Below are 14,596 nucleotides of genomic sequence, written 5' to 3'. Positions count from 1 at the left end.
TGAACATAAAAGGATGCTCCAGTGTTTTCAGGAGTGCCTGAAATCGCTAATTATTGAGGCTTCAGAAAATATTGCTGAAAGAAGGAACATTATTTCCAAGAAAGAAACACAGGAGCTCCTCGGGCATGTGGGACTAAATGGATGACTCCATGAAATCTAAGAGAGTATGAGCTCTCAGCAGACAGATAATAAAATGTAAACTACTTTAACTACTTTTACATTTTCAGATCATCAGCAGCTACTCTTAATTAATTGTAGGCTGCTCTGGAGGATTGCCAGCAGTTGGTTTAATATACATGAAGATCTTTGCTATTTCCACACAGCATCTCTTTGGAAGAACCACCAATACCACAAGCTGCAATCACTCTTTCCTGAAATAATGTAAGTTGGCTTAATAAGGGGCAATAAAACATCTAAATGAATCTTTGCATGCCAAATGCATGATTAACCCCATGGGAAACAGAAAGAGAAGCATTATACATTTGTTTAATAACTTTTTCTTATTAAAAGAACTAAATATATATTGCAGTTTTCTGAAAAAATAAGAGATTTTCCAAAGTAAATAATCCTTTATAACTGTGTAATGTTTGATCCTTTATGATTATTTATTTTTAAAATGTATCAGAAATGAGCATTTGTAAAATTGAGTATAACTTGTAAATCCAGGAAATCTGGATATTCTGGACCCTGTTTTAACAGGCAGCTTTAAAATTAAGTAGCCTCTTAAGCAAAGGGGAATTCAAAGGGAGTGAGGAAAAAGGCATATACTGGAAGTCTGAGCCAGTCCTGGCTTTCATTTTTCTTCTCTACAGCAGGTTGATGAAGAATCAACAGCAAGTCAGAGCTGTCAAGGCTGCTTCAGGTAACAATCCCACCACATCATCATCCTTGCTAGAAATATTAATCAACATGCATCTTGATAAACCCTTTTTATTCTCTCCTGGGCACCCTTCCCTTCCAGCTTTAAGACACTGGCTTTGCAATCACTTGCAATTTGGTGCAAGGGGCAAAGGCATCTCTGAGCATGTGGTGGGGTTAAATATCTCCATGCCCATCATCAGTTTGCACATTGCAATTGGTTTGGCTCAAATGCCATATCAGATATCCAAGATGTGTTGGGGAGGATTGTCCTTCATTGCTACTGCCACCAGAAATGCACCATGGGACTTTCCATTGCCTTTGCAGACAAAAAATTTCAAGATTTCGCTGCAACTGTCACTACTAAAGACAATTTCATAAGCACACAGGTATGGTATTTATTAATTGTGCAGTCAGCTCTGCCAGATATAGCTTTAAAAAGTCTCCCAGTGAAAGGCAGATTCAGCTTTTTGACAGAAATCCTCTTTGGTCTAAGAAATGCCTTTAATGTGATGCCCATCAATTTTCTCAGCTTTGGATTTCACTTCAAATATGAGTATATCCATCAAATGTGTCAGTTCTTCCAGACTCCTGGCATTTGGGAGCCTCAGGGAAGCCTCTCCCCACGTGCCATGGCTCACCCCACCAGAATGTTGCTTTATCCTTCAGTCTGATTTGCAGGAGTCATAAAAACCTTCATTGACTAAAATAGCCAGTTTATATAGGCTGGGTAGCACCAGGGAAGTGGAAAGTCTATTTCATGAAAAATAAATCAGATAGGAAGATAATGGAAGCTCGATTGGTTTCATAAAGATTCATTTTAACCAGATGGTTCAACAGAGTGACTGGGAAATAGGTGGAGAAAGGCTGAAGAGGTAAGAGAAAATAAAGGAAATAAAAGTACTTGGCTGTCTAAATGGGAGAAATACAAGAAGCTTTGGAAAGAGGGCAGGAAATACAGAATGATTGAACACCAGTGGGCATATCTGCCCTCAAAGAAGCTTTAAAGCTCTCTGGTGCAACCAATTCCCACGGAATCATTCCCTTCAGGACCCCTTCCTGATGACATTTGCTCAATGCTTGCTATGCCTTTAATGTTTCCTTTGCTGCAGGAACTGTGCTCAGCTCCAGAATTATGTGCTTTGTGCAATCACCTTGATAGGTTTCCTTTCACCTTGATAATTTTCCTTTTTTACCTCATTTGGAATGCAGCACCAGGATTTCCTGGTTGCTGGAATACATAATTGACTGCAATGGGAGGAAATTAAGTAAAAGATACACAGGAAACAATTGAAACCCAAGTGATTATTTTTGGCCTGGAAAGCATCCCAAGAATACACATTTTATGGTCACTGACACCATGAAATCTGCTGGACCCTGAGCCCTAAAATCTCCTTGATACCAAACCAAACATTTTCCTGTTAGATTTGTTCTGAACAAATGAGTTTTCCTGTCACCCAAAGCTAAAGATAGTTGGTAAGACTTACCTGTATTTAATTCCTTAATTCCACCACCAGAAATAACCACATCCATAACAGTTTCCTTCCTTCCTCTTCACAAGGAAATACCTGAACTCTAAAATTCAGATCTGATGCTTTGGATAAGGAACCAGAAGAATGGTAAGTTCATTTCAAATGTATTCACATTCTGTTTGACTGGGGGCTGGTTAATGGAAATAAGATAATACTTTTCCATTTCACTCCTTCAAACAAAAGAATGTATATCTTGAGTTTTAACAAAAAGTCACTCTCTTTTAATTTAGAGACCTAGTTCTGGTTACTTCACTAATTTATTAAGCAATTTATTAAAGAAAAAGGATGCAATCATCATCCTGCAAACTATAAGTGCCAAATCTGCCTACAGTTAGTCCCATCAGGATACACACACACAGAATATTTTGGGGAAAAAATGCTTGTGCAGGGTTGACAAGTGAGAGAAATACAGATCTTCATTCCTGGTTCTGAATTTGATGCATTCAAGATGAATGTGACTGCAGATCAAGAGAAGAGCAGAGCTGATATTGGACAGTACAGCTTTTTTTATTTATCTTTCTAATCCGGATCCTAAACTTAGGCAGGTCTCCCTCTCTTCCCTCACTCATTGCCTTTATCCTCTCCCCTCTCCATGTGTTTAATCTCCACCTGACTTTGCTTTCATCAAATATCCATATTTTGACATGTAAGCAAAATCATACCCTTAATTACTTGCAGTCCGAGATTTTAATAGATGAGGAGAACAATTCCTTTGGCACCAAAATAAATGAAAAATCAGATGGGAAAGGCATCCCTAGTGATCCAGTCAGCAATGTGTCTCTTTGGCTGACTTTTATAGTGCTGATGAAGAATGAGATGAGACTTCTTGCATGATTTAAGCAAGCACCTAAGCAGACAACAGAATTCCAAGTCATGCTCATCTCTTTTTTTAGTAGTTACATCTTTTTAATATGATGTTATTTGATGTCAAACAAACAACTGGGCCAGTCACCCTGGAGAAATCAGCAGCAGGTGGAGGATTATTGATTTACTGCAGAAGCTGCAGGAGGAGGCAAACTGAGGCTGTGGAGCATTAAGGGAATCAGCTCTTGGGGTTGAACCACGAAAATTGCCATTCAAATGGTCATTTAGAGCTCACCATTTTAATATGTTACAGGTACAGTTTTCCTTTTATTGCTGGTTTCCTTGATCCTGCAGTCCCCTTTGTCAGGCCAAAGCTTCACACATGATGTTTTTATGCTTGTGACTGGGTGTGTGTTCTTGTACATCTGGGGAATCATTTTTAAGTATTTTCTGTAAATTATACATAAAGCATCAATGCTGAGGTTGCAAGAAAAAAAAACCCAGGGCAAGAATTATTAATATGAACAAGAGTGTTTCACAGACTCACAGACTGTTCTGAGTTGGAAGGACCCACAAGGATCATCGAGTCCAACTCTTCAGTCAATGGCCCACACAGGGGATTGAACCCATGACCTTGGCATTATTACAGCCAAGTTTTAACCAACTGAGCAAATATAATTTAACAAAAAAGAAGAGAGGAAAAGCAAAATACATTCTGCATTTAAGAGTAGTCCAAAATCACAACAAAGTTCTGTTCATTTTTGCACAGTGGAAAGGCATTTGAAACAAGTTTGATTTGCTTTTTTTTTTTGATGGCCACCTTGAGGTTTAACCAAATCGTTTCTTTTGAGACTTCTGTCATGCTTTTCACCCTCAGCATCTCAAACTGCTTGAGCCAAAGGAAATATGTAAACTAGATCAGTGGAATGTCATAGGATAAATTGAAAGAAAATGTTACTGAAGAAAGTTAGGTGCTTTAGTCTGCAACAAGAATCTGCTGATAAATGTAGTTGTACAAGTCTGTTTACAGACATTCACAAAAAGTCTGCAGCAGACAATGAACAATGTTAATTTTGAAAGGAAACCCTGTATTATAACAAGAGAATAAAAGCACAGAGCATTTAAATACTTGTCAGGTCTGCTGAAATTAACCTCACCCCCTAAATTACCACCAGCAAAAGAATTCAGGATGGTGGAGTTTCCATATCTGGAGGTGTTCAAAGAAAAAACTGGACATAGCACTTTGTGCTGTGTGTAGTTAACAAGGTGATGATCAGTCAAACTTGGACTTGGTGAACGTAGAGATCTTTCCCAGTCTAAATGATTCTGTGTTTCTGTAATTAAAATGTTTGTTATTGCACAAGGCTACTTCCTGTTCTTTCAGAACAGCCTAAAGCTGTCAGGACATTTTTACTGGAGCTATTCCTCACAATTTTTAAGATTTCTCCCTCAAAATTATTCCATTAATCTGAATCTGAGCTAATAACAACATTTCTAGACACCCCTAGAACATGTGCACAGTGACCATGCACCAAGAATGGAAGAACAAACAAACTTTTCATCTTCTATCCTGTTAAAGGTTCAAAAAAAGAAAGGTGGTGGTGGGAGGAGTCCCTCAGGGAGTTTTTCCCACCCTACCAACACAAAGGTTTTTGGAGTTGAAGTACCAGGACTGAGAACAAAGGAGTGGTTGATGGCTTCATATTCCAACTGAATGGTGGGGCAGAGGTGAGAAAACAGATTCAATGCACCTGGGAGGGGGAGAGGCTTTTCCTGGGAACTGCTTCACTTTGTTTTGGGCAGCTGCTGGGGGAGAGTCACTGTTTGCTGAGCAGGTGAGAGCTCCTTCTGACTTGGCTCTTTGTCTTCCCCCCTCCATCTCTGGGCACCCTGAGCTTCGGAGAGAGAAAGAGGGGTCACAGCTGCTTCAGGACACACTGCAGACCTTTTCCCTGGGGACTGACTTGGACTGCAAGGAGATTTCTGGGAATTCCCACCACTCCTCAACTCCCAGCATTTCCTTCTTTTGAACAAAGGACAAGAGAGAGAGAATCTGCTCTTCCACTCAGGAGAAAGGCTCCATCCTGCACCACGTGAGTCATTCACCCCCTTGTCTGTGCCTTGGTGGGAAAAGACAGAATTCACCTCACAGCCAGCTGAGGTGTGACACTGACACTGCCCATAGATATAACTGCACCAGGAGAAACCTACAGTTTTGGGGCTTGGGGTTTTTTTGGTACTGGGGGAGTAGTTTGCTCTGGTCTGTTTATAGTTATATTCATATATCCAGTAGTTAAGAACAGTTATCCTTCTTATATACATTTTCTAATTAAAAAGGATTTTTTAATTTAATGAGGGGTTGTGGTCACTGAGGAGGAATCCTCTCCTCTGGTCTTGGTAAACATTTCAGTTTCCCTCAAACTAAGAGGGAAGATGCGGAAGGGAGAAGGATGAGTGGATGATTCTGCATGTTTTGATTAGAAAAGGAAATTGTATATTAACTTTCTCACCATGTGTATATATTACTAGATACATTTCCAACTGGTTCAGGATGTCACTGCTCTTCCTCCTCTGGAGTTTGTGATAGTTATTCTGCAGATTGGACAGAATTCATAGGCTGGGAAAAAAGCTTCAGTGGGACAAATGTTAGCCAAGATCTCGAGTACAAAATGAGGCATTTAATCTGGTTTGACTGATTATCAATCCAGTCTTATAAATTATGCCTGGACCATGCTAACAGTGGTGAATTGTGTACCATATTTTATCTAGGGCACAAAGATGAGTTTGTGAATCAAATCTTACCATGTGCCACAGCCTGACATAGAGTGTTCTTAGTATCATATAGAAATGAAGCACTATGGAGATAAATCAGTGATCCAAGTACTGACAATATTCACATTTAACCTTTCCCAGGACTCCCCAGTCCTGTTTTCTACTGTTGATGAAGCAGTGGCAAAAGCACAACTGCCTTTGAACCAGGCTGGGATTCAGCACAAAATCTAAAGAAGCATTTAGGATAATTAGAGGGCATGCACAAAATCACATCCTCACTGATACATTTGAGCCACATTTTTATACAGCAACATTTATGTCTTTAATATATATAAATATACATATATAAATACACACATATATATGTGTGTGTATACATATATTTATATAAATATAAGTTATGTCAGCTGATTCTTTCTTGCCCAGACATCTAGACCTAATAGTTATTTTTCTATTTTCTCCACTTAGAGCAGCCCAAAAGCCACTCTGCATCCTCTGACCTGAAAGGGGCTTTCAAAAGAAGACCATTTTGGCTTCAGGCTGTCGAGTAAGGTTTGGAACTGGAAGGACCCGAGTCTGACAGCAGTAAGTGGAAAGGACATGCTGCAGTTCTCTTGAGGCAGCATGGGGCATGCCAGTTTTCTCATTTTTACTTTTTCAAAAGCTGCAGCAAGAGGCAAATGCTGTAAAAACCTGTTCTATAAAAGGAAGATTTTTTTCCCACGTTTAAGTGCAAATGAAACTTTGCTCTGCAGCGGCACTTTTTAGAAAGGTGTAAGGAATGCCCAGCAAAGTAGGCAATGAACTGAACATCACCAAGGGCTTTCAACATGTTTCACAAGTCCCATATGGTGAGAAAAGCTCTCCTGGCAACACAAGGAAGAGCGAGTCGCTGAAAGAACAAGCACAGATAGGATGTCTGATCCTGCAGTTCTCAACGGGGAAAACTCCCTTTGAAGTCCATAGGAATAAGGGGAAGGTTTGCAGCTCCTATCACTGTTCTGTCATCCTCTATCATGCACCTCATTTGGTTCCATTTGAGAGGCTAATTCTCCTCTTTCTTCCCCTCCTTATTCCATTTTCTCCTTTAGTAGCTATTTTCAGCCTAATTCAGCCCCACTGTGTGATGCAGCCAGATCAGGTCATTCCACTGTCAAAGGGAAATTTGTGCAGAGAGAAGTGGTGCAGTTTAAAGACACCATTTAAACTTCAAAAGTGAAAAGACCCACACTGACACTCATCTGAACGGCTCTTCAAATCCCCAAAAGAGAGGACAGCAAACTGAGTGCAGGGATCAACCAGCTACCAGAGCTCTCATCGTGAGCTGAGAGCTGAATGTGGGTCTGCTTAAGGGGATATCAGCACCTTGCAGGTACCAGCAGAGGACTTGAACCAGGAGAAGACATTTTGGGCAAAGACTACTCCAGTGGATAGTTCTGAGGATCCCAATCTGATCAGCTCCTCTCATAAGACAGAAAAAGGGACATCAGGTTTATGAGTCTGGATGGATTCAGATATTAACGTGGCATTTGGCTCCCCAGACCCCTCAGCATTTGTGAGAGAATGGACTTACTTTTATGTCATTTTTTTTTAGCATATCTGTCCAGAATTGGATTTTCTTCTGTCTTAGAAGCTGCAACATTAAACCCTGTGGACTGTTGTGGAGAGTCCAGGAGTAGGTGGCAGCAAAGTAGAATTTTTCAATGTTAGAATTGGAAATTTAGGCACCCAATTTCTTCCCTGGATCTACTCTGTCATAAACTAGAGGCCCTCAGGAATCATTATGCTCATTCTACTCTAATTAGCTGATGGAATAAAGGTCAAGGTCCTCAAGCTTGATTATTTCTACATATATGGGTAGAGTTCACGGGGTATTTTTAATCCAAATGCTGACACTGCGTTGATTACATTTAATTAAAGAACAAATAAAAGCAGGCTCCTTATTGAATAAAAAATACATATAAAAATATTTATGCCTATGTGAAAAGCCATTTCTCTGCTACTGCCAATATCAAAAGCAATATTGAAAAGCAATGCCTCGATTAGAATTTGAAGGGAAATCCCCAGAACTGCATTCCTTCTTCTACAGATCTGGAATGCAGGTTTGCAAAGGGGTGTTTTGCTTTTTTTTAGTTATTTTTGGGGTTTTTTATTGTTTTGTGGTTATTAATGTTACTATCACTATTTGTTTATTTAGATGTGATTTTAATCTGGAACAGAAAAAAGGAATCAATTCCAAGTATTTATTTGAGCAGTGACTGCAATCATGACAATCAACATCCCAGTCTGTTGTTTGGAGCTCTCCCCTTGGGCTAAAGGGAAAGAGGTTTAATCACCTTTGAAATAGGAAGGAGAAAATGTGTGTGCATTGAGTATCTCTGCAACTTTTTCTGCTCATATTTGGGATTTAATCCTCATAAAATCTTCCAGATTTATGGGTGAAACAAAACAAGTGGTGAATGTATTTTGAGTTTCTAGTGCCTGATAAAATGAGGTCTTTTAACTGATAATTCTCTTTCTCATACAGTTGTATTTGTGAGAAGGGACACAAAATGGTGAAAATGTTCAGATGGATTTAGATCAAGATTGGAAATTCCACTCCAAATGACCGTGTTGTCTGTGGTAACAAAACACACATAGAAGAACACAAGGTAAATTTAACAATTTTGTTAAAATTCCAGGCAAACTTCTTTTCCCACGTTATTGTCATGCAGCAGAAAACAAATATGAATAAGAATTAGGCAGGTCAGTCTGACATGAAGATTCCTACTGTAAATATATATATATATGCATATATAAGGTCAGTCTGACATGAAGATTCCTACTGTAAAAAATTTTTTATATATATATGTATAGATATTATAATATATAATATATAATATAATATAATATAATATATAATATATAATATATAATATATAATATAATATATAATATATAATATAATATATTATATATAATATGTAATATAATATATAATAGTATATATAATATAATATATAATATAATATATAATATATAATATAATATTATAATAATATAATATATAATAATATATTATAGAATATATAATATATATAATAATATATATAATATCTATACATATATATGTATAGATATGTATATATGTGTGTATGTATATATGTATATATATATGTGTATATATAATTATATATACGTATATATGTATGTATATATATAGGATATCCTTAGTCCTTCATTAACAATTGCAATTAACTTCCTGAGGTTCAGAATGTGCAGGAAAATAAATTTGCTAATTTAAATGACATTTCAACATAAAACAGCCTGAACCCTCAAAAAATCAGCAACCCCATTTTCAAAGCCAGCATCATTTTCCTGTTCAGTAAAAGCTGTGATTTTTTTGAGGGTGTCAGAGACTGCCAAAATAATGTTGAGATCCTTTTTCTAACCTGCAGTTTTCTTGTTGAAGGGTTTATGTTGACTTGTAAGGCTTTGAGAAAATCACTTAATGTTTTGAATGCATTTAATGTTGTGCTGATGATTCAAAATGGAAAATTATTTTACTGCTTGAAATTTGACAAGAACCAGAAGCCTGAAGGTGCTGAAAGTTTATCCTATTTGAGCCTGCCATTCTCTATATCATAATTTTATGTCCTCTTAGAAAAGTACCTTTATGTGACCCTACACTGGGATAAAAATGATACAAGATAAATGAGTCAGGTAATTAATGATCCAGCCCAGTTTCTCTTTCCAATAATAATAACAAAGTACCTTGTCCTTCACCACACTCTTAGTTTAGCTAGGAGGGTGCTCTCTGTATTTTTCAATTAAAACAAAAATCAAGCACAACCAAACAGAAGTTTCCAACCTTCAGGGCTTTAACTTTTAGTAAAATTAGGGAAGGTTCATCCTTACAGGAAGCACTTTGCCAGTTTTCTTCCAGAAAACATATGGGATTTGTGACATGCTGTCACAGTTAGTGAAAGATTAAACTTTCCAGTGGTTCTTGTTAAGAGAAATTATCTGGCACAGGCAGATGTTATAGTGATATTGGCTTAGAAAAAAAATATTCAGTTTTTGAAGCAATGGCTTTGTTTGGGTTCATTTGGTAGAGCTGATGTGCTTTGGACCAGAAAGGAGCTGACCCACATCTTTGTTACATGGATAGCAGAGTGGAATCTGCTAATTAATTAATACTGTTCCAAATTCAGCTTCATCATCCAAACCTAAACTCCTTGAGTTTAAAGCCATGTACTCATTTCAACATGCCTGCAGTAAATAACCATATGTAAAAATAAAACATTCTCAAAAAGATGACAAAATTCCAGCCATTTATGTTTTAGAGACAGAGTTTGCACCTTGAATCTTATTTTATAAACCTGTGGTTTATGTCTAGTAATAAATATGATTTTGACATAATTAATCTGAAGCTTAATGGGATATAAATTTGCTGGAATGGGTTTTTGAGGAGACTGAATTTCATTCTTGCCTTCACTGAGTGACTCAGAACTTGAAAAGGAAAATAACCCTTTTTCTTTCATAAAATGGTATCTGTGTGCTCCGTCAATTTTAGTGCTCCTATCTTGGTCTGTGGCAGCTGAAAGCACTGCAGATAAAGTTATTCTTTTGTTATCATTGCTTTTCAAACTCAGAGAGAAACCCAAGGTATTTTCCCATTACCCATGGAAGTATTTCTTCATTTTTTATAGCGAGATTATCAGTCACTCCTCATTTCTTCTCGTTTTAAGAAGCATAAGATTTGATTCAGACACACTTTCAAGCAGCCAATTATATTTTCCACTTTTAGAGTCTAAAATCCTTCTTCCACTACAGGTCTATTTTTATACAGCATAAACTGCCTGCCTATACCACTGAATTTTGCTGAATGAACTTTAGGGACAGCACGTACCCAGGTACAGTGGAGCTGTCACTTTAGATATTGTACATTTGATTGACAGAGATAATTAACAACAAAATAATGTGAGATCAAAACACTCGTATTTTTCTGTTGTCTGTTGTTTAGGGTGAATGGGGAATATTGACAGTGTATTTAATTTAAAATATTCCTGAGCAGCCATTAACGAATGAATGAATGAGTGAATGAGTGAATGAGTGAATGAATGAATGAGTGAATGAATGAATGAGTGAATGAATAACTGACTGACTGACTGACTGACTAACTAACAATCAGTAAGTATTACTGAAAAAAGAAAGGATATATTTGTTACCTCAATTGTACAAAGCTTTTTTTAGTGTATTTCCATTAATGAACATTTAGCCTTTCCTCATGGTTTTACTTCCTACAAAAACTAAGAAAGCAACAGGAACACTTTTATGATCAATACTGTTGAACAGAGATTGAGTAACAGTGGTCTTTAGTTCATAAGTAAAATTAACATTTCCATGACTTGACAGGTATTCCCTCCACAGAGTCCACATGTAATCCCAGCTAAAGGTTTGTGCTGGTCAGATTTCAGAGTTGATGTTCCCATAATGGCAGGAGTTTGTTGATTTCAGGGTGTATGTGCATTATTTTTAAAAAGATTTTCCCTTCTTTTCCCTAGCAAGGAGTAGCTCAGTCCATGTGTAGTCAGTGTTCATTATTTTAATGAGAATAATTCAAACTCAAACAAGAAAAGAAAGCGAATTAGAAGAGAATGATGGACCAGAGGTATTTTTCATCTGCTCACTAAGTATAAAGCTACCTAATGGAGAAAGTAAGTAGTAATAATAATAATTATAAAGCTAATAAATGCAATTTGTATCAGTTGGCTGCTCATTTTTAAAGGAATTGTGCGAAGGGGGTTTTGATTTTTGATTTTTCATTTTTATAGATTTTAAAAGTATTTGTAACTGCAGTAAAAAAGCAAATGTAGTATGCTGATATTTCTAACAGCTTAAGTTCAATGTTTATACATACCAACCTCTGCCACTTACCAGTAGCTCAAGTTCTTTTAGTGATTTGGTCTTGTTTAGACTCTCTTCAAGGTAAAGAGCTGAAGGATATCAGAAAGGTCTGCAGGACAAGACACAAACACGGGGCAGAGTGACCCAGAACTAAGAACACTGGAAAACCTCCAAGAGTCTTTGTGTGCTGCAGAAGAGACTGATGAAGAGACCCCAGACCCAGTTCCTGAGGGGTGGAACAGGGGTGGGACCAGGGCTGGATGAGAGATGTGTAAAGTGATGATTGGATGGATCATATTATAAAAGCCATGGAAAGTAGAGCTGGGGGGACGTGCATGTCATCAGGTATTCCTGTGGGCCTGGTATTAAAGGCCCTTTACTTTTTATTTTATCCTACACTAAAGTGGCTCAGAGTCCTGCTTTGTTGGGGGTCTCTCACAGCATCAGAATAAACCTTTAAAATAGTTTCCAAAAGACAACTGTATAGACAGGCCACACTTTTCAGCTGTTGTGAGGGGGTGGTTCATTTACTCTGCTTAAGGGACCTCATTTCTGATGAACCCTGATTAATAGTCACTTAATAGTCTGTCCTCATTTCATTCTGCTTTTGTGAGCTGCAAAATGTTTCAGGTAAGCAGGCTAAGAATTATTCACAGATGGTCTCAGCTGAACATCATCTCCTCATCTCTTCTGCAGCAAATAAAAGAAGAGCTGGAATTGTCCTGTGAAGTTTTCAGTGGTTCTTCTAAGGAAGGAACTCTGAACAAAGTGGCTGCACATAAGATGCAATTCTCTGCTCCAACACCTCAAAAGAGAGATGATCTCCCTCTGGAATAAACTTTTATACATAATAAATTAGTTCTTTTCTCACAAACTGGTTTTCAAGATTAATAATAAAAAATATATAAATCATGAAGTTTGTGGTAATATTCTTATTTCATTTTATTTACAATTCCTACAGCATTCCAGTAGTTAATTCACCTGTTTGAAAATATATGTGTTCTTAAATCTATTTGATTATTTTGGTACCCTAGTTGTTTTGAGGGGTTGTTTTGGTAATGCTACTTTCCTGATTTATCCTATGTAACAATGAAAAATGAAACACTTTTGTCTGGACAAGAGAAACTACCCAGTAAATGGAATGAAGCAAAGAGAAATAAAACAAATATAATAAATAAAGTTAAACCTCAAAATGTTAAGATATAAATAAAAACCCATTCAAAATGAACACTTTTATTTAAGCTGTGGGTATAAGTCATATTTGAAGACTGGTACTACTGAAATGACATGAAGGAACCAAAGTAAACCCTAGGATACCAAGAATAAAACGAATGACAGAGTAACCTCAACATGAACCAAACTATCTGCACATGACCTAAAGTAACCCCAATGACCTGAAGTAACCCCAAGATGACCCAGAGTAACCCCAAAGGCCTCAATGTTTGACCTAAAGTAACCCCAAAGAGCTCGGCAGAAAGTGAGTTTGACCTAAAGTAACCCCAATGACCTGAAGTAACCCCAAGATGACCTGAAGTAACCCCAAAGGCCTCGATGTTTGACCTAAAGTAACCCCAAAGAGCTCAGCTAAAAGTGAGTTTGACCTAAAGTAACCCCAATGACCTGCAGTAACCCCAAGATGACCTGAAGTAACCCCAAAGGCCTCGATGTTTGACCTAAAGTAACCCCAAAGAGCTCAGCTAAAAGTGAGTTTGACCCAGAGTAACCCCAATGACCTAAAGTAACCCCAATGACCTGAAGTAACCCCAAGATGACCTGAAGTAACCCCAAAGGCCTCGATGTTTGACCTAAAGTAACCCCAAAGAGCTCAGCTAAAAGTGAGTTTGACCCAGAGTAACCCCAATGACCTGGAGTAACCCCAAGATGACCTGAAGTAACCCCAAAGGCCTCGATGTTTGACCTAAAGTAACCCCAAAGAGCTCAGCTAAAAGTGAGTTTGACCCAGAGTAACCCCAATGACCTGGAGTAACCCCAAGATGACCTGAAGTAACCCCAAGATGACCTGAAGTAACCCCAAAGGCCTCAATGTTTGACCTAAAGTAACCCCAAAGAGCTCAGCTAAAAGTGAGTTTGACCCAGAGTAACCCCAATGACCTGGAGTAACCCCAAGATGACCTGAAGTAACCCCAAGATGACCTGAAGTAACCCCAAAGGCCTCGATGTTTGACCTAAAGTAACCCCAAAGAGCTCAGCTAAAAGTGAGTTTGACCCAGAGTAACCCCAATGACCTGGAGTAACCCCAAGATGACCTGAAGTAACCCCAAGATGACCTGAAGTAACCCCAAAGGCCTCAATGTTTGACCTAAAGTAACCCCAAAGAGCTCGTCCGAAAGTGAGTTTGACCCAGAGTAACCCCAATGACCTAAAGTAACCCCAATGACCTGGAGTAATCCCAAGATGACCTGAAGTAACCCCAAAAGGCTGGATGTTTGACCTAAAGTAATCCCCAAAGAGCTTGGCTAAAAGTGAGTTTGACCCACAGTAACCCCAATAACCTACAGTAACCTCAATGACCTAAAGTAACCCCAAAATGACCTGGAGTAACCCCAAAAGGCTGATGTTTGATCTAAAGTAACCCCTTTGGGGTTACTTGGGTCAAACTTGCTTCCTGCAGAGCACTTTGGGGTTTCTTTAGGTCAACCATCCAGCAGTTTGGAGTTACTCCAGGTCATTGGGGTTACTTTAGGTCTTTGGGGTTACTCTGGGTCAAACTCACTTTCTGC

General features: G+C 38.1%; 1 long non-coding RNA gene across 4 annotated transcripts; it reads left to right on the top strand.

The window, feature by feature from the left end:
- Positions 1-231: 231 nt before the first annotated feature.
- LOC139675940 (uncharacterized) lies at positions 232-12,761 on the top strand. 4 transcript variants are annotated; one of them, XR_011698569.1, is made up of 10 exons: positions 232-381; positions 816-862; positions 2,420-2,477; positions 4,774-5,287; positions 6,435-6,551; positions 8,494-8,617; positions 10,782-10,861; positions 11,513-11,665; positions 11,925-12,200; positions 12,552-12,761. It is a non-coding gene; the product is annotated as an uncharacterized lncRNA (long non-coding RNA). The 4 variants fall into 4 exon arrangements; XR_011698564.1 differs by having other exon boundaries at positions 813-862; XR_011698566.1 differs by lacking the exon at positions 10,782-10,861 and having other exon boundaries at positions 813-862.
- Positions 12,762-14,596: the final 1,835 nt, after the last annotated feature.

Source organism: Pithys albifrons, chromosome 1, assembly GCF_047495875.1.
Source record: "Pithys albifrons albifrons isolate INPA30051 chromosome 1, PitAlb_v1, whole genome shotgun sequence".
NCBI lineage: Eukaryota > Metazoa > Chordata > Aves > Passeriformes > Thamnophilidae > Pithys > Pithys albifrons.
The sequence above is the reverse complement of the archived record's forward strand: the minus strand, read 5'-3'. Positions and strand labels throughout refer to the sequence as shown.